We start from the raw sequence: 20,926 nt of genomic DNA, 5'->3' as shown, positions 1-20,926 counted from the left end.
CGCTAAGAGTCAGACACGACTGAGCGACTTCACTTTCACTTTCCACTTTCATGCACTGGAGAAGGAAATGGCAACCCACTCCAGTATTCTTGCCTGGAGAATCCCAGGGATGGGGAAGCCTAGTGGGCTGCCATCTATGGGGTCGCACAGAGTCGGACATGACTAAAGCAACTTAGCAGCAGCAGCAGCAGCTCTTGTTTGGACTTACGAAAGCAAATGCCTAAATTCACATAGTTCAGAGAGATTCTCTTTAGAGCAGTATCTACCTCAAAAATTCTGTCTTGTTCATTCCTTTTTTCCCTCATGCCCAGGAAATACAAGTTAGTCTTATGGGATGAATGAAAAATGGAAACTTGACTTTTATAGCAGATTTCCCAAGACTTAATTTGCAAACATTAATAACTCTACCTCAGTTTTCTAAGTAAAACAGGAAAAGAAGGGAAAATTTCTCAGTTTGAGCAATTCTTTGAAATACGGTAAGTTGAAAAAAAAATTTTTATTTCAATTCCAAACACAAGAGGTCTCTAAAAAGGAAGAGAAATAATTAGCTCGAAAGGAATGAAAAAAACCTATTAAAATGACAACATTCTTTTAGCTATTGCTTAGAATACAAATTCACCACCTCAGTCAACTAGATTATAAGAACTATAAATACAAGTAATACTTCTAATTTAGATAGAAACATACCAAAAGATCTAAATAAAGAAAATCAACATCTACTAGAGATTCTGTTCAAAGTGTCTTCTGGAAAAACCCAAGACACTGGAGAGAAAATAGGAGCTTCTACAATGGCTGCATTGGAACCATGCAAGGGAAATACTTGAAATCAGAAATTTCAAAATATATCATATGTCTTTTACACAAAACTACCAGGCTGACGTCTATGGGGTCGCACAGAGTCAGACACGACTGAAGCGACTTAGCAGCATAGGGTACTGAAATATGAAGGTAAATTAGGATGAGTATTCCAGATTAAACAATACATATGTAAAATAATCTGTTTTTAAAATCACAAAGTCTCATTGACTTGTCATTTGCAACTACTCAAATCCATCGTAATCAGCAGTAGAAGAAAACCACCAAGAACGCTTTGCCTGCCTTCATGAACACCAGGACATGCAAAAGCACATCTGAAATCTCAGGAATAACACTGGGTATAAGAAGGAGGCTCAGAGACATCCCAAAGTGATTTCAAATTTGGGAGTAAAAATGAGGTTAAAAAACAATAACAAGCAAACAAGTAAAGCACTGAAAACTCAAAGCAGAGAATGGAGCAGAAGATGTGGTTAATCTTTACAACCATCCTCAAAGAGAAGTCTCACGTCTGAGAGGCTAGGTGCTGTAGGGATTATTTGCACAAGCTTTGCCTCCTGAGACGGTCCAGGACTCCACCCTCCCTCTTTGTTTTTCTACCATCAGACACCTGAAAATGAACCAAAATGACCCTTGAAACTTCGTCATCTCCAGATGTTTGGGAATAAAAAAAATTAAAATGAGAGAAAGTAGAGCTTCCCAAGAAGCTCTAGAAGAAGGACCTGACAACAATTCTTTTACTGCCTATCCTGAGGGACTGGCTAAGAATGGCCTCTGGATACTATCTGGGGCTCAGCAGCATGCCACCTCCAACTATATGAAGAGACAAAAGCCACCCATGGAAGAGAAAGTGTTGACTCACCAATCTATCTCCCCCAATAAAAAGCTATTATTCTCCACTGCTGACTGTGAAATGTCCACTGTTAGTAATCAGACGATACTAGTAACGATCTTCACCAAAAGTTATTATTTGCTTTAGAAATATATTTCTGCAGAAGAACTAAAATTAGTTATGAATATGTTTCTATTATTCCTTTGATTCTATCACACAGTGTTATGATTCTTTGGACAGTACTGAAAAGATGCACTGCACTTTAAAAATGATCATTAAGACAGCATAATTACCATCAATTGTTTAAAGAAATGAACAGCTATTTATTACACAACACCCGGGCACATGAATGTGTTTTTGTGTTCAATTTGTGTTGATTTAAGTGCTTATTATAGGTGAAGGATATTGATAGAATAATTTTGCAAATGGCCTCAAAACATAGAGAGAATTCCTTTTTCCTTTTTGACTACCACAAATTTCAACATGAAATATTTTGCCAGTGTGCCATGAACACCAATAGTATAACATAAACCATGGAAAAATTCCAGGCTGTGTTGACATTTTTTATGAATGTTATGGGATGGCAGACTGGAGGTGTACAGCTGTGGGGGTTGGCCAGTCATCCCACTGCCGTCTGTGTATCTGTATGCTTAAATGAATTAGCTAATATAAAAACAGTGCATAAACAAGTTTAATGTCATAGAATTTCCTCTATAGGATACAGAATATTCAAAGCCGAGTAAAGGAATAGAAAATAATTTTCAATTGCTATGACTTGGGAATAAGGCAAATATAAAATGGAAAAGCTACAGCTCCCAAACAGAAATGGGTTATGAATACTGCTTGGCTGTTCTCCTCTTTCTCCCTTTAACTGTATTGTCCTGTTCTACTGGCAGCATTGTTTTTGCAACCTAGGATTGTGAGCAATGATCTTTTATCAAAGGACTAGAGAGACTATTCCACACCTCAAGGTCATTCAATGACTATCAAAGCCCTTTCTTCTTGAGGAAAAACCAAACCATGATATGTAACCCTCAACGCTTAGATTCCCATCTCTGAATTACTCTTCATACAACAAATACTGTGGTCACTTATCAAGAGAGCCTCCCCCTCCTCCCCGCCACATACAAACACCAGTAGCTGATCTAAGAAAAGACTCACTTAGCAATGAGACATTCTTGTCCTATCCTTTACATACATATGAAAATCCCTCAATGATAAGCCCCAGCTACAGGGCTTAATGTCAACAGCTTCACACTGAATTCTCTTTTCACCCCTTGAATTTAATTCCTTCATGATGCCGCTTACTGGTTAAATAGTGTAAATGATTTTTCTAGTATATTAGCTGACTCCAACTTTCATTATGTTTCCTCTTAATTCTTAAACATTACTTGGCTTGAGTCATTTTTTCTCCATGGGTTTATTATTCGCTAAACAATTGTGTGTGTGTAATAACTATATAAATGAATAAAAAGAAGCAACAAATGATCCCTTAGGGGAAACTACACAAGCACGTACATAGTATGTATAATTGGTGTTAATTTTGATGGTGGGATTTTTAAGTTAGACAAGAAACAATAAAACTTTTATTTTTAGCTAACAGTTTGTGGGCTAATTTAGTCCTTGAAATCCTTCCAAGCATGATAGCTTAAAATTTGCCCCAGATGGACTTTCTCTTCTGTTCAAATTGCTCGACAGCAACATAACAGCCATTTATAACAAAGTCTGCAGAAATGGACTGGTGCTTCTTGTCTTCCAAATACATCGGTCTGTTTGTAAGGAGAGTGCCCCCATAAATCACCATGAATTAAAGAGGAACGCACCCGTCCCAATCAAAACATCAGGAAGAAACCGTTGCCCAATAGATAAGAACACAAACAAGTGCAAAGCATCACTTGAGTTTTTATAGAAGGCCCATATTTTTGGAAGGCAACCAGTGCTGTTTCACATGCTGTACTTTTTCTAATCTGACTGACTCACAGTCTTGTGATAGTGAGATAAGCTAGGTAGGCAAATTTTTATAGAGTTGCAATTACTGAAATTGTCATTACGCTGCTCACTGTAAAATAAATATAGATAGAAGTGAAATTATGCACAGGCTAGAAGTAGAAAGTGTTTTGCTTCTGTTTGCTAAATTAATCTCTTCCTAAATGGCTGCAGGCCAGGTAGGTTAGCATTTGTGGTTTCAAAGGTTTTCAGCGCTTGCAATGAGCCATGAAATTACTGCATGCTGCTGAAAATGGCAGCTGATGAAAGGAAAAGAGTGAATCCCAAAGGCAGAAAGACAGGAGGAAGCAAAATTACAGGCAGAAAGTCTGATTTTTGATGTTGCTCATTGTGAAATGTACACCCAAACTTTTAATAAAACATAAAACATTAATAAACCTGCTAACAATTCCTTACAATTTCTTTTGAAGTCTGAGTATAATTTCTGAATACTTATTAAAACAGGCAACGATTCAGAGGGGGCTGAGCAGTTTTCTATCTATGGTATGTGCTGTATGGGTAGAGACGCTCCTTGTGACTTTTGAAATAAGATTTTTATTGATGTTTTTAATTGAATCACACAAAAGGATTGATATTCAGTTAATAAAAGTACCCTGGTCCTTTTAGTTTCTGTTAGGATTAGCTAGTCTTAGTTTTGATACTGTCACCAGCATATACTACAGCTATCCTGTTTTAAATCATCTGAATCTCCTCAGCATAAGGGGATGCCTAAGTCTTCACACATAGGTTTGAAAACTCTCCAGGCCAGAGTGCTGTGTCCCAACAGTCTTCACCCAATTCTCAGAAAGAATGTGAATTAGTTGGATTTTCAAAACCACAAATGCTACTACAGCTTGCCATAGACAGGCAGGTTATTCACGCCCAAAGTAAACATTTTCCCAATCCCCAGGCTTTGCCTCTTGAGCACCAATTTCAAATTGAAGGTTGTAACAGTTCTTTAATATATTTATAAAGATATTTCCCCTCTTGTAATGAAAACCAGTCTTTAAGACTTTCAGGCATTCCATAGCCAGGAGAGGTTACTGAAAAGTGAAATGATCATCATTTGGAAATCCAAATTTCTGGATATTTGACAGCCTCAGTCTCTACACCACTGAAGTTCATCCATGCTAAAATAATCATGCCCCGGCTAAGGAATGCAGAACCATTATACATTCTCAGAGATCCCAAGCACTTACACTTGCCTGATTTTATAGATTAATTACTAGGAAGACAGAGGATTGTAAAAATCTTTGGATTAAATTCCGTTATGGAAGGCATAAATAATCCAATGATTACTATGCATGCCTGGTCAAATAGTTCCTGTCACCAAGTTATTGGAGTGCTTTTTCCACTTCTCACAAGGAAATGATTTGAACTGCAAATTGAGCTCAGCTATAAGGAAGAGATGTTTCGATCTTAGCCCCCAAACGTTCCACAAAGAGAGAAGCAGCCAAGTTAGTAACAACAGCAACGATAAAAAAAAAAAAAAACCACCAAGAAGCATTCATTTATTCAATGGATATTTTAAAATAAAGCCCCCAGATGGGAAATACCTAACTATCTCCTGAAGTAGTTTTTGCATTCATTTTTAAGTGGCTATAAAAATTTTTCTTTCCTATATTCACAGTGTACCCCCATTTTAAAAAATAGTCACAGTTATGTGATTTCAGGCAGAAGAGGTTTATCAGAAAGCGTATTCGATGTGGAGAGGAAAGAACACAGCTTTGCCACTTAATAGCCATGTGAGAAAATGTCAAAGGGCACCAACTTCCTGGGTCTGGTTTTTTTGTTATTGTTGGCATCCAAATAACAATGTAAATACTTAACCTAATAGAATTAAATGAGTACACTCTCCACTTTGTAAACTACAAAATTTTATACACATTGTGAGAGATGATTTGAAAATATTTGAGACATCGTTGGTTTTCAAATAAGATTGATGAGGAAAGTAACCAAGGAGTCTGGAAAATTAATCAAGCTGGGGATATAGACTAAGTGGCCATGTGTAACAGGGCTTTGTAGGCGGAAACTCTGACACTGTCACATCCCTGAACTGCCTCCTGATTTCTAGAAGAAGTGATTTTCTTTTCTTCCCTATTCCTATTCCCAACTTCCTGAATTTTGAATTGAGCTACAATTTTCAAGTAATTCAAATTCAGATTGAGTTGCCCTAATTCTTGATTTACTCCATCTTGAATCATCACCAAAGCTTCAGTGACAGGCAAAAGAAAGAAAGAAAGAAATCATGCTTGCCCCTCGCTCATGCCAGCTTGAAAGCACATTTCCCCATGTCACATTCACATATGGATCAGAAAAGATGTTGACCTTAGAAAAATGGGCTGTAAGTTTTACCATCCAGTTCAGTTTATTTTCAGTCATACCTACCATCAAGTTTGATCTAAAGTCAAGTTGTAAATTCAGAAGGAGTGGAACTGAAGGATGCTAACCGTACTGATGATGCAGGAGAGATTTGAAAATATAGTGATTTTTCATTAAGGCTTCTGTTGTAATTGTTATTGTTCACAATAATTCAACAGAATTCTATATCCAAGTGTTTTTTTTTTTAGTCCTATTACAATAAACTTCCAATATCCAACACCAAAAGCAAAGCTTTCCCTCAGCCTCAAAACTAACGACTAGGAAGTTAAATGCTCAGAAATAGGTAATCCATGAATTAAGGTAATAGGTAAATAGGTAATCTATTAAATTAATACTCTGTTGTCAATGTGAAGGATATTTGAATCTTCCTTGAAAAATTTCTGTCTAAATGGATTATCTGTACATTCATTCAGCAAATGTTTATTAAAAGTCCAGTGTGTCCAAAGTATTGTTGTGAACACTGGGAAGCAAATCAAACAATTCCTACTCTACTGGATCTTAAATTCTAATGAGCCTGGGTATATGACAAGGGCATAAATCAATTTCAATTTGATTGTCTATGCACGTTGATTAAAGGTGAGCCTAGGGAACTATGTTAAAAAGAACTAAGATAATATGTAAGAACTTGATAATATATGTAAGAAAGACTGCCAGAATTGACTGGTGATGTCTGTTGTGAGAGCAGAATAGAGAAGTATTGGTATGCATGCCACGCTTTTGCCACTCCTGCTTTTTAGGAAATGATCATGGGGCTACAAGCCTCAAATTCAGAACTTTCACCCATGGAAAATATTGGCGCTAACCACATGCACTAGTGTGACCTGCTTTTAGGCTGTCTTTTTCAAGGGAAATAAGAGAAAATAACCTCTACTTACATTCTACTTACATTCTATGTACCCAAAGTAGGCTCCTGAGTTTTACAAAAAGAATCTTTCCTTCTTGTTGGTTGTTCATCAAAACATAAGTCTAAGCCCTTATAGAAAATATTCATCCTTCACAGTCTTACCAAATTATGCTAATTTCAAACCCTCTGCTATCCTATAATAACCAAATCTTTGATCACACATTCAGGTTAATCTTACATTTGGTGGGTAGCCACAAACCAAATTTCAGCCAACTTGATAATGAAATACCTATGCAAAAATACCTATACATAAATATAAAGGATATTCAACTGACAATTCAAAGGAGAAATATAAACACAATGAAGCAAATTTTTAAAATATTTGACCACACTAGTAACCAGGAAAATGAACATTAAACAATAATGAGTCACCATTTTTCCATATCAAATAAGCAAACATTTTTAAATAATTGATAATATAGCATTAGCAAGAGTGCAAGGCAAACACACTCACACTTAGAATATAGCAATACCAGCAATACTGGTACTGGCAATACAAGCAATACTTAAAAACATTTAAAGTGTGTATACTCTTAGAAAGCATTTCCATTTTTAGGAAGCCCTTACACAAGTATATCTATGCAAGTATATTTATTGTCATTTATTAATAATTTACGAGAATAACAGGTTGCCCAGGTGGCTCGATGGTAAAGAATCCGCCTGCCAATGCAGGAGATGAAAGAGAAACTGGTTTGATCCCTGGGTCAGGAAGATTCCCTGAAGGAGGAAATGGCAACCCACTCCAGTGTTCTTGCCTGGAAAACCCCACGGACAGAGGAGCCTGGTGGGCTACAGTCTTTAGGGTCACAGAGAGTCAGACATATTTTCTATAAGGGCATACACTTATGTTTTGATGAAGAGTTGACTAAGTGACCGTGCATGTGAACAATTTACAAGAATAACAACTTGTTCATCAATATCAGATTGGTGAAACATATCACAGTAAATCTATACTATGAAATACAATGCACTCATTGAAAAAATAAGTTCAATAGACATGTAGCAAGAAAGTATTCATTATATATTACTGAGAAAAGGAGGATAGAAATACCATCTTTAGAGACATTAAAGTCTCACTAAACCTTTCACCTTTCAAACTGACCAAAAATAATGAAAGAGTAAATAAATGAAGACTTAAGTATTTACCATTTTTTCCAAGTAAATTTTACCTCAAAGTAACCAAAAGGATGATGAGAGAAACTTTCTTTACATAAGAAGTAAATTATTAAGTAAATAGATAAGAAACATAAATATATACTGTTTTGCAACTCTTAATAAAACAACTGCTAACATCACCAAGAGCAGCAAGGAGGCATTCCATGCCTCCTGGTGGGAGAACTTACCACCACCAGTGAAACAGTTCTGCTTGAAAAGAGAAACTGAACCTGAATCTGACCAAGCTTTTCCATCTAATTACCAAATTACAGGAAATAGAGGACAGTGTAACATTTTCAACCAGACCATAGGGACTCAATCAGCAAAGTCCAGGCTGTGGGAAACTATAAACAAACAACTTGATTTCTTCAACAAACAAACTGAAAGGAAAAAAATACCAAGATATGAAGGAGGAATCTATAGCTTAGGAGAAGCAGAGAAAGCACAAAATCCAGTCATAATGGTTGGATCCAGCAAACTTAGAAAAAGAGAAAATTATGAGACAATTGGAAATCTGAACATTAACTGGAGGTTATTTGATATTGAATACATATTTGCTAGTTTTATTTGGTTGAAATACTAATATTTTCAGTTCTTACATTTTAGAGATACACACTGAAACCATTATAAATAATGTTATATAATGTCTAGGATTTACTTTGAAAGAATCCAGAAGTGGGGAACATATTGAGGTAAGGATGAAACAAAACCAGCTGTGAGTTGGTAGTTATTTAAGCTGAGTGTTAAGAAAAACCAGGATATTTATGATACTATTCTATGTGCTTCTCAAAATGTTTAGACATTTTTGATAATACTACAGCTTAAAAATAGAAATATAGAAAATCTGAATAATAATAATTGACATGATTGTACCAATGTAAATATTTCCCTTTCAAATACTTTTGGTACATTTACAAAAATTAATCATCTTCAAAATACAAAGAAAATTTTAATTAATTCAAAAAGAGAAACTATTTCACTAGAATTATTCACTGACAATAAAGCAATATTATAAGAAATTAATATCATTGGGGAAAATGTCAGTTTTTCCCAAGTTAATTAACAGATTTGACCATTTCAATGAGATTTTCATTGAAAGAAGCCTTTAGAATCCTCTATATTTCATCTTGAATTAAAACTTAAAAATAGTAACAGATGCAACTGTGAAAAAATGAGAGAAAAGGAGAGTTACCTCCAACAATTATGTAATAAAATTAATTAAAACATTATGGGAACATTATGGGGATCCAGTGGTTAAGACCCTGACCTTCCAATGCAGGGGACATGGGTCAGATCCCTGGTTGAGGAAGTTCCACATACTGCATGGGAAAAAAAAAAAAAAAAAAAATGCATACTTTATTAACTCTAAAAAAAAAAATTATGTGACTTACATAAGAGTTGACAGACCAGTGGAATAGAATAGATAACCTCAAAATAGACCTTAGTGTAAAGAAGAATTTAATATTTGATACATATACAGTGGAGGAAAGAAAGAAGTTATTCTATTAAGACATTGAGGAAACTGACTATTTAGAAAAAGAAATTCTTCCATGTCCTGGCTATTATAAACAGTGCTGCGATGAACATTGGGGTACACGTGTCTCTTTCCCTTCTGGTTTCCTCAGTGTGTATGCCCAGCAGTGGGATTGCTGGATCATAAGGCAGTTCTATTTCCAGTTTTTTAAGGAATCTCCACACTGTTCTCCATAGTGGCTGTACTAATTTGCATTCCCACCAACAGTGTAAGAGGGTTCCCTTTTCTCCACACCCTCTCCAGCATTTATTATTTGTAGACTTTTGGATCGCAGCCATTCTGACTGGTGTGAAATGGTACCTCATAGCGGTTTTGATTTGCATTTCTCTGATAAAGAGTGATGTTGAACATCTTTTCAAGTGTTTGTTAGCCATCTGTATGTCTTCTTTGGAGAAATGTCTATTTAGATCTTTGGCCCATTTTTTGATTGGGTCATTTATTTTTCTGGAGTTGAGCTGTAGGAGTTGCTTGTATATTTTTGAGATTAGTTGTTTGTCGGTTGCTTCATTTGCTATTATTTTCTCCCATTCTGAAGGCTGTCTTTTCACCTTGCTAATAGTTTCCTTTGATGTGCAGAAGCTTTTAAGTTTAATTAGGTCCCATTTGTTTATTTTTGCTTTTATTTCCAATATTCTGGGAGGTGGGTCATAGAGGATCCTGCTGTGATGTATGTCAGAGAGTGTTTTGCCTATGTTCTCCTCTAGGAGTTTTATAGTTTCTGGTCTTATGTTGAGATCTTTAATCCATTTTGAGTTTATTTTTGTATATGGTGTTAGAAAGTGTTCTAGTTTCATTCTTTTACAAGTGGTTGACCAGATTTCCCAGCACCACTTGTTAAAGAGATTGTCTTTAATCCACTGTATATTCTTGCCTCCTTTGTCAAAGATAAGGTGTCCATATGTGCGTGGATTTATCTCTGGGCTTTCTATTTTGTTCCATTGATCTATATTTCTGTCTTTGTGCCAGTACCATACTGTCTTGATAACTGTGGCTTTGTAGTAGAGCCTGAAGTCAGGTAGGTTGATTCCTCCAGTTCCATTTTTTTTCTTTCTCAAGATCGCTTTGGCTATTCGAGGTTTTTTGTATTTCCATACAAATTGTGAAATTATTTGTTCTAGCTCTGTGAAGAATACTGTTGGTAGCTTGATAGGGATTGCATTGAATCTATAAATTGCTTTGGGTAGTATACTCATTTTCACTATATTGATTCTTCCAATCCATGAACATGGTATATTTCTCCATCTATTAGTCATGTATGAAACGAGATGCTAGTCCAGGTTCAGTGCACGATGCTGGATGCTTGGGGCTGGTGCGCTGGGAAGGCCCAGGGGATGGTATGGGGAGGTTGGGAGGAGGAGGGTTCAGGATGGGGAGCATGTGATTTTTTTTTTTTTAAAAATAAAATTAAAAAAAAAAAAAAAAAAAAAAGAAATTCTGTTTGATATAAATCTAGATGTGTTTTACAGTCTCTGTACATCCCCCAATTTAGGGATGCTACCTTTTGAACAGACAACTGAATCACTACAGTTGTCCTCCCCACCGTGTGCTCGCTCTCCCCAGGCCATAGTTTTCAAATCAGGAAATATGATTTATAAGATATATGTTCTTCTATAGTCTGGACTGCATCATTAGGTTCAAAAATATGAGCTTGACTATCTGAACACCCTCTCAGGAATACAAAGCTGAGAAACGGAACAATTTTGGCAGCCGGCAGAAGGGGTATGAGAGATTCCTAGAAAGGTATGATTGAATATTTACATCATGCAGTATTGTTGGGGCCTTGTTAATATCTAAAAATATTATGAATTAATAAACAAAAACCCAGACTCTATTAACACTAGAAAAAATACTACAATATTTCACAGAAGAAATACAAATAATAGCCATCTAGGGGAAAATGTTTAGACTTCTCTCATACTCATAGAAATGCAGATTAAAAATAATAATGAGCTACTAATTTTGCTATCAGACTAGAAAAGATAAAAACCAACTTGACAGGGTTCTGCTGAGCTAGATCCTGGCTTGTCCATTGCTAGTGGGAGTATAAATTGGTAAAAATAAACCAATAAATATATTTTCTGAAAGAAGTGGATATAATCTATTAAGAGTCTTAAAGCAGTGAAAATTATTGCATATTCCTAGATCCACAAATGTCAATTTTAGGATTCTTTACTAGTGAAATAAGCAGAAACATACGCCAATATTTAAATGGAAAAAAATATTTCTGCATCACCTTTTGTTGTAGTGAAAAATTGTGAAATGAGAGAATGTTAATAACTATGCTTCCTAGCAATAAAACAGTGGATGGTATGTGCATGCTCAGTAGATCAGTCATGTCCGACTCCTTGTGACTCCATGGACTAGCCAAGCTCCTCTGTCCATGGAATTTTCCAGGCAAGAATACTGGAGCAGGTTGACATTTCCTCCTCCAGGGGATCTTCCCCACCCAGGGATCAAAACCAGGTCTCCTGTATCTCTTGCATTGGCAGGTGGATTCTTCACCACTGCAAGGGCCAGAAACTCTTAACTGTGTATCTTGATTAGTTTCACACACACACACACCCACACACACACCCCCAGAGGCGGCTATAACTATTAATACTACTTTCCAAACTAGGATACTGAGACACAGAGAGGTCAGGTCAGCTGATGAATTGCTGAGCTGAACATAAGCAGAGTGACTCCACAGTTGGCAGTTTCCACTTCTGCTCTATCAGAGCATTTACTGAGTTTTTATTATGCCAGATGCAATGCTAACATTTTACACTGCATTATTTAATACAAAGCAAAACAAACAAACAACAACAACAACAACAAAAAAAACATTCTGTCGGTATCGCCATTAGGAGCCTCATCAGAAATCCAAGGCAAAGAGAAAACTCAGGGAAGATTCAGTTCAATTCAGTCGCTCAGTCGTGTCCGACTCTTTGCGACCCCATGAATCGCAGCATGCCAGGCCTCCCTGTCCATCACCAACTCCCGGACTTCACCCAGACTCACGTCCATCAAGTCGGTAATGCCATCCAGCCATCTCATCCTCTGTCGTCCCCTTCTCCTCCTGCCCCCAATCCCTCCCAGCATCAGAGTCTTTTCCAATGAGTCAACTCTTCGCATGAGGTGGCCAGAGTACTGGAGTTTCAGCTTTAGCATCATTCCTTCCAAAGAACACCCAGGGCTGATCTCCTTTAGGGAAGATAACAGAGCTAAAAGTGACAAGAGTTTCAAAGAAAGTGTGACGCGTGTCAAACACAGCCATGTTACATAACACTACCATTTGTGAAGTACAATACTAAGTTGTAGGGTTTGGGGAAATGCACTCTGCATTGTGAGAAGTGAAAAAGGTGGTTCAAGCTTTTTGGAGTTTGGTACTCTCTCTCAGCATCAAGAATGCTCGGAACCGTTAGTCAGCAAGCCCGATTTTCATACTCAGTCCAGCCCACGTACACCACCTAAGCATGTGCGCTATGATGTCTATCTCAGCATTGATTGTAAGCTGCTGCTGCTGCTGCTAAGTCACTTCAGTCGTGTCCGACTCTCTGCAACCCCATAGACGGCAGATTGTAAGCACGTTATTGTAAATTCCCAAATATCCACGAATAGGGAGCAGTTTAAGTAGTTCACTGGCTCTTTACAGGGCTTCCGCATGCAGACATATGGCAGATCACCAGGTAAAGAATTTGAGCATCCGCGGATGTCTGCATCCAGGCCGAGGTGTGTGGGGGGTGGGGAGGGGGGAGTGGGGGATGGGATTCTGGAGCAGATCCCCACTGCGGATATGCGGGATGGCTGTATATCAATACAACTCACACTCTACAACTGTGAAAACCAATCAGGTTGATTAATATGGACAAGCCTGGAGAGAAAGCCATAACCTGTTATGTGAAAAGATAAGCTAAGCAACCATCTTAAGAACACAGAATAGCTCTCTCCAGTGCCCAAAGTCTTAATTGCTATATAATATTGCTTTTTTAAAAGTATGATATTTTAATAAACTGATAGTATTGCATCGTATTACTATATATCACTATTTATTTAACCTTTTCCCTATTTTTTTCAAATTCAGTTATTCTGAAACTTTAAGATTAAACATCCTTATACATGAATCTTTGTTTAAATTTCTGGTATAGAAATAAATAAATGTTCCTTTGCTTCAAGTGATTTATTATGTGACTGATTAGTTCTGCTTAATATCCAGTTGTAGCAATAGAAATAATATTTTGGTAAGCAGAAATCATTTGTAGATTTACAATCAAGTTTTGGTTCTACTCCAGGTTTTGAACATTACAAGTCTCTGCTAGTCATTTTACTGCAGTGAAAATTCTAACTCAGAATCTTATGAGATACGCCTAGAGGATGTCAGCTCCATGAGAGAAGGGATTTCTCTATCTTGTTCATCATGAGTCCTGTTGTCTAGGATCATGTATGCATGGAGTTAACAATCAATAAATAGTAAAGGCACTTCCTAGGTGGCACAGTTGGTAAAGAATCCACCTGCTAATGCAGGAGATGCAGGAGACTTGGGTTCAATCCCTAGGTCAGAAGATCCCCTGGAGTAGGAGATGGCAACCCACTCCAGTATTCTTACCTGGAAAATTCTATGGACAAAGGAGCCTGGTGAGCTGCAGTCCATAGGATTGCAAAGAGTTGGACACAACTGAGCATGCACACACGAGAAACCCTAAAGGAGGGAAGGAAGTAAGAAAGGGAAGGAGGAAGGAAGAAAGGAAGGAAGGACATCTTAATGGGAAAAATAATTTGAAATACTGACTCATAAAATAGAACTTACATTGCAGAGGAATTTACTCAGTTGCTATAATGAAAAGAAAATCCAACTCTCATGTCAGAAAAGGACATACCCAGAATATCTCAGGAAAATCCTTATTTGAAGGATGAAAGTGTGTGCCAAAAAGGGTCAGGTCTACCTTAAGCTTTTTTCCTCCAACCTGCCTGTGTTGCTAACTAAAGCCATAGCACATTTACCTGCACTGCCAGCCCCAGTGCAAAGAACCTTCTCATCATGTGCCCCTCAAAACCGTCTCATATGCCATCCACGTCCAGGGACAGAAGCTTCTTAGTTCTGCCCTAACAACTACATGGCCTATATTCTGTCCCTCTTCTTCTCTGCCCGCCACCATCTCTGACCACCCTGGACTGTATGAAAGTTGAAGGCCCATCACCAACGTCATCATCAGCAACCACAGGAGGACCTTTTTGCCATCTCCTCTCCATCACTGCCCAGGCCTGCCATCACTCCCACACCATCATACTGTAGCACTATCCCTAACGTGATGCTCCCATCTACTGTACTTCTTATCAGTGACATACAAGAAGGGGACAACAGAGGACGAGATGGTTGGATGACATCACCAACTCAATGGACATGAGTTTGAGCACGCTCCGGGAGATGGTGAAGGACAGGGAAGCCTGGCATGCTGCAGTCAATGGGGTTGCAAAGAGTCAGACACGATTGAGCAACTGGACAACAACAATTATGTGCTCCGGAAACAAGTACTTCCATGTTCTTCCACAAGGCTAGTAATCCCTTGGTATCCTGAGCTGGTGGGAACTGCCCTTTCTGAATTCCACTGAAGCAATTGCTTGACATCTACTAAACCACTGTGAAGAAGAGGACTGGCAGTTCACTGTTTGAACCTGCAGCTTTCTAGCCTCTTTAAAAATCCAGCAATTTACTATAGTGTGCAATGAGCTAAATCATGTATCCTCAGTTGGCCCCTCCAAACTTACCCTCAACCATGTTCCTTAACTCACCCTGCTCAAGCCACCTGGGCCATTGTTTCACTCCTGCAAAGCTGTTTCCTTCCTTTAGAGCCCTCATGTTGTGTGAGTATCTCTTCTAGAAAGCAGTGTCTTTGATTCTTTGCACAGCTGGCTTCTTTCTTGGTTTAAATATTTCCTTTCCTCAGATGAACCTTTCTAGCAGCTCTATCTAAGTAGTTTTCCCTCTCTTTCCTAATCACAGAACCCAGCATATAACTTTCCTTTTATCTGTTCAGATTTGTAATTATCTGCTTATTAGTTTGACTGTTTTGTGTCTGACCACCCCACTAGGTAATGAGCTCCATTAGAGCAAGAACAATGGCTGTTATGCTTGCCACTGTCCCCCCAGCACTGCATTCAGTGTTAGTAACAAATTCTGAAGAAATAATTCTCAACCATATGCTAGGCCATTATCACAAGGCATAAGTGATAGATAAAAGATACAGAGAAAGGAATCTTTAGCTTCTAGAACATACTTTGAAAGAAAGCAAAACGTGATGAAAAGAACTACAGATTTTGAGATGGAGATTAAAATTCTGTCTCTTTACTGAGTTGAAAAAGTTCTTCCTAGTGTGAATTTGATAGGTCTCTAGCCCTATCTTTGTCCAGTTATACTGTTTGTAAAGTGAAATTATTGGACCATTTGATCTCTTATCTACTTTATAGTTCTAACAGATCTTTGAAGATTTCTTAAATGTAATCAGACACCTTTAGATTTGCAGTTTTCAAAATGTGTTCTCAATGGAAGAAGAAGTGTTCAAGTTCAAATAATTTTTGAACCATTTGGATTAAGCAAAATTAAATAGCCATTTTTTGCTCCAGCATTTCTCAGTGCTAATGTTCATTGGGAATCCTTGAGAATGAGAGGCAGTGTAGAACAATTCCCGAAAGCATTTGAACACTGATGCCTTATTTGAATTATCTGACAAGAGTGTATATGGAATGCTCTGGAGAGACAGAGTTACTGGTATTTAAGCAGAAAAATTAATATAGACTTTCAAAAACATTAATCCAATAATGGTAAATAGGATACATTAAAAAATTATAAATTGGAAAATAAAATTAAGGGACTTTAAGAAGCATGATGAGATGCAGAAGAACTTGAATCACATCCATTTTAATTGCTTTGAACAACTCAAAGATTTTGATTAGTCTCTCTTACTGTGGAAAAAATTAAATTTCAAGACCTAGCCTGAGAGATTGTTTTAAAAAGTCATGAACAGGAACAGGTAGAGATCCTATATTGATGTCTATAATCAGAAAGAATTTTGATCAGATGTATTTAATTGACATGTTTTCAGCCTACACTTAAAAATAGAGAAGTAATCAGATCTACCTTTCCCCCTTAGTTCATACTTTCAGTAATCATAGATAAGGATAACACCACCTTGCATATTTCTAATAATTTAGTGTTTGGAAACTTATCAGTGAATGGTGTGATTATTTCTCCACATATTCAACTAATCACATTTTATTCAATTATTCTTTTTTCTGGTTAATTTCTAATCACTGACAATTGTTTTTAAAGTTTTCTAGCAATCTATTTCTACCATCTTCCCAATATTTTTCCAGAGTTTTCAAAGTCATCATCTCCCAGATTTTCCATAGTAATGGTAAAAATAGGTGACTGCTCTCTGTACGAAGGAGTAGAGTCAAGTCATGAGTTAGCATAGGTTCTAATATGTGAGTCCAGGCTACTTCCTTGATGCCTCCTGATTGAATGCTCGGAATAAGTACCAGCTTACAGCTGATCAATTTCTTTCCTCCTGTCACTGGAAATGTTTAAAATTTACCTTTCTAACAAGAATCCTAAACTCAGACTTCCCTGGTGGCACATGGATATGAATCCACCTTCCAATGCAGGGGACATGGGTTCAATGCCTGGTCAAGGAAGATTCCACGTACTGCAGACAGCTAAGCCTGTGAGCCACAACTGCTGAGCCGCTGTGCCACAACTACTGAAACCCATGTGCCTAGAGCCTGTGCTCTGCAACAAGAGAAGTCACTGTAATGAGAAGTCTATACACTGCATTGAATGGTTGGCCCCCACTTACTGCAACTGGAGAAAGCCCAAGCACAGCAATGAAGACCCAGTGTAACCAAAACTAATTAATTAATGAAAAAGACCCTAGACTCATCATCTCCTATAACAAGAGGGAACGTGCTCTTCCTTCTTCATTGATTCCTAATCTAAATGCAATTTATAGCTTGCTATCCTAGACCTGTTATATACTATCCATGAAATATAGCAGAGTATAACATAGGCTTTACCACTTGTATACTAAATGCACTGCTTTGAATGTGTTTTATAAGTCAAGAGTCTCTGTTCACATAGAGCCCAGCATTGTGCAGATACACAGCACAGTCAATGTTTCCTTAAATTATCAGGGCTTTCACATCCACGTGAGCATTTGGGAAACCAGGTAGTGAAGTCTTTGTGAATACTTGCTTTGCGAATAGGGAAATATTTAGTGGCATAAAGACAATATTGATTTCTGCAACATTTCTTTAGCCTTGTTGTACTGATAAACCAGGCACCCAGAAGTGGATTCCACGATGCACTGTAGCATGTCACGTTCCTTCCGAAAGTACTCCACAAAGACATTTGCTTTCACTCAACAAACTCATTTTGGGAACATGCTAATAAGTTCATTCTTCTCTATTATCTCCACCTCTGTAATTCAAAAGGGGTGGAGGAAGGATAGAGAGATGGAGGGAAGAAAGGAAGGAAAAGTGGAAAGAAGGAAGAAAGGGAGGGAGTGGAGGGAGGAAACGGGAGGGAAAGAGGTAAGAGGAAGGGAGAGAGAAGAGAGAAAAAAGAGAAATCGCCCTCCAGTAGGTTAAGAAGAACTGCTTGGTTTCGAATCTGAGAACAAATTACTTCTGTAAGGTTTGAATACCTCACTGAACCATACGAATAGTAATAGATTTAAGGCACACGGAGTTCTAGTGCAGCGCTTGGTGTATCATATAATAAGTGAAAATAACTGTGCTGTCCCTTCACATCTCCTGAGGCTCAGCCACACAGTCACAACCCTCCAACTCTGCTTATGCCTTGGCGGTCCCTTGTCTAGAGCCAACCAATCTGACCAGACACAAACCCAGAATCCAAGGCTTTCTCACCACTTCCAGACGTGACTATAACCCCACACTGAGCAGTACAAGATCTGAGTTCTGAGCAGCTGTCTAAGGGGTAAGTGTGCTGATTGAAGGTGGGGGTTTCAACGTAAGAAATCTGACCAATAAGAGAGAAGAGAGGAAATCCAGACATCCAGTCAGATGAAGCCCATCTCCTTCTGCCCTCCTACTGTTCTAAGGCACTTCCACCAGGTAGTCTGATCAGGGACACCAAGCGGCCTAGTGGATGTGCCTCCCAGGTCGCTGTCTTGATCTCTTTTAAGTTTATCGTAAAGCAGAGGCCAGCGAGGTAGCACCTCACCTAGTTCTGCTTTCCATCTGAGCTCCTTAACTCCCCCTGCCCCTGTTCTCACTTTCACTACCTTGAAATTGTACCCAAATAAAGCATCACCTCTCATTTCTTGACTCAGGCTCTGCTTTATACAGACTCCTGAATATGATATTTTTATTAACAAAATAGTTCAACCGATCTACACTCCCATGCCCAGCCTTCATCTTTTTTTTTTAACTGTACTTAAACCAGTTAAAGTTCTATAAAATATCTGCTAGGTCATGAATATAGTGCTTCTTGGGACATTATACTAGAATCCCACCTACATATTAAAGAAAAACAAAACCTACATATCAAAAATAAAAAACAAAAGCTTCTTTCTGCTTCAAAATGTTTCATTTAGGTGACACAAAATTCACACTTTTCTTGTCTTTTCCAGATATTGTGATTAACTACCTATACTAAGCCCTTTTAAACATATTTTTCAAAACCTTTTACTAACTCCCTCCTTCAAGTTGTAGCCTCTGCCAAAAATAACACCCCCGCCCATCTCTGCCAGCTATCTCTCCCATCATTCAGTCAGACTCTGAGATAAGACCTATTCCAAAAGGCCTCTCCTGCCCAATGTAAGGAATGATGGGGATTATGTAATCACTAGTCAGGCTGCCCCTAGCACTAATTTATACTTTTCCTTTATATAGTATACATATCACATATGTCCCTACACCAGTGTTTTATGTCTTGATTCCAGTAAAATCCAGGACATTCTTATGGTTTCGATAAGAGTTATACTTAGATACTCACCTATAATCACCAGCACCAGAGCTACCAAGACCATGATAATATAGGAGGAAAGCAGTTTTCTCAAAAGACTCCAGATACTGTGATTAAAATGCAGTGCAGAAAAGCTAAACAATCACAACTCTTCTATTGATGACCATCTTAAACTATCTCTTTTCTGTTAGACAGACTGACAGATTGAATAGGGATCAGATAGACTGCAGGCCCTACCGCTTATCAACTCCTTCCTGACACAGGGCACATCACTCAACATTTCTCAGCCTCAGTTCCTCCTTTGCAAATAGGGATGACTGTTTATATATATATATATATATATATATATATATATATATACACATACATACATATACATACACACCTGCTGTGAGGAAAATAACACATTAAACGTAAAGCACTTGGTAGTCGTTATTAGTGGTAATATTAATAGTAGCATTATCAAAAGTTCCCAATTTCTTTGGGGTTGTTGTTCGCTTGCTAAGTCGTGTCCAATTCTTTGAGACCCCATGGACTACAGTAGACCAGGCTTCCCTGTCCTTCACTATCTCCCTGAGATTGCTCAGATTCATGTCCCTTGAGTTGGTGATGCTATCTAACCATCTCATCCTCTGCTGCCCCTTTCTACTTTGCCTTCAATCTTTCCCATCATGAGTGTCTTTTTCAATGTTGGCCATTTGCATCAGGTGACCAAGTATTGGAGTTTCAGCATCAGTCCTTTCAATGAATATTCAGGGTTGATTTCTTTTAGAATTGACTGGTTTGATCTCCTTGCAGTCCAAGGGACTTTCAAGAGTCTTCTCCAGCACCACAGTTCAAAAGCATCTATTCTTCAGCACTCAGCCTTCTGTATGATCCAACTCCCACATCCATACATTACTACTGGAAAAACTATAGCTTTGACTATATGGAACTTTGTTGACAAAGTGTTATCTCTGCTTTTCAATATGTTGTCCAGCTTTGCTAGCTTTTCTTCCAAGCAGCGAGCAAGCATCTTTTAATTTCATGGCTGCAGTCACCATCTGCAATGCTTTTGGAGCCCAAGAAGAGAAAATCTGTCACTGCTTCCACTTTTTCCCCTTCTATTTGCCATGAAGTGATGGGACCAGATGCTATAATCTTAGTTTTTTGAATGTTGAGTTTTAAGCCAGTTTTGTCACTCTCCTCTTTCACCTTCATCAAAAGGCTCTTTAGTTCCTTTTCATTTTCTGCCATTAGAGTTATATTATCTGCATATCCGAGGCTGTTGATATTTCTCCTGGCAATCTTGATTCCAGCTTGTGAGTCAATCCAGCCCAGCATTTCACATGATGTACTCCACATATAAGTTAAATAAGT

This window comes from Bos mutus, chromosome 14 (genome assembly GCF_027580195.1).
Source record: "Bos mutus isolate GX-2022 chromosome 14, NWIPB_WYAK_1.1, whole genome shotgun sequence".
NCBI classification, from domain to species: domain Eukaryota; kingdom Metazoa; phylum Chordata; class Mammalia; order Artiodactyla; family Bovidae; genus Bos; species Bos mutus.
This window is presented reverse-complemented; position numbering follows the sequence as displayed.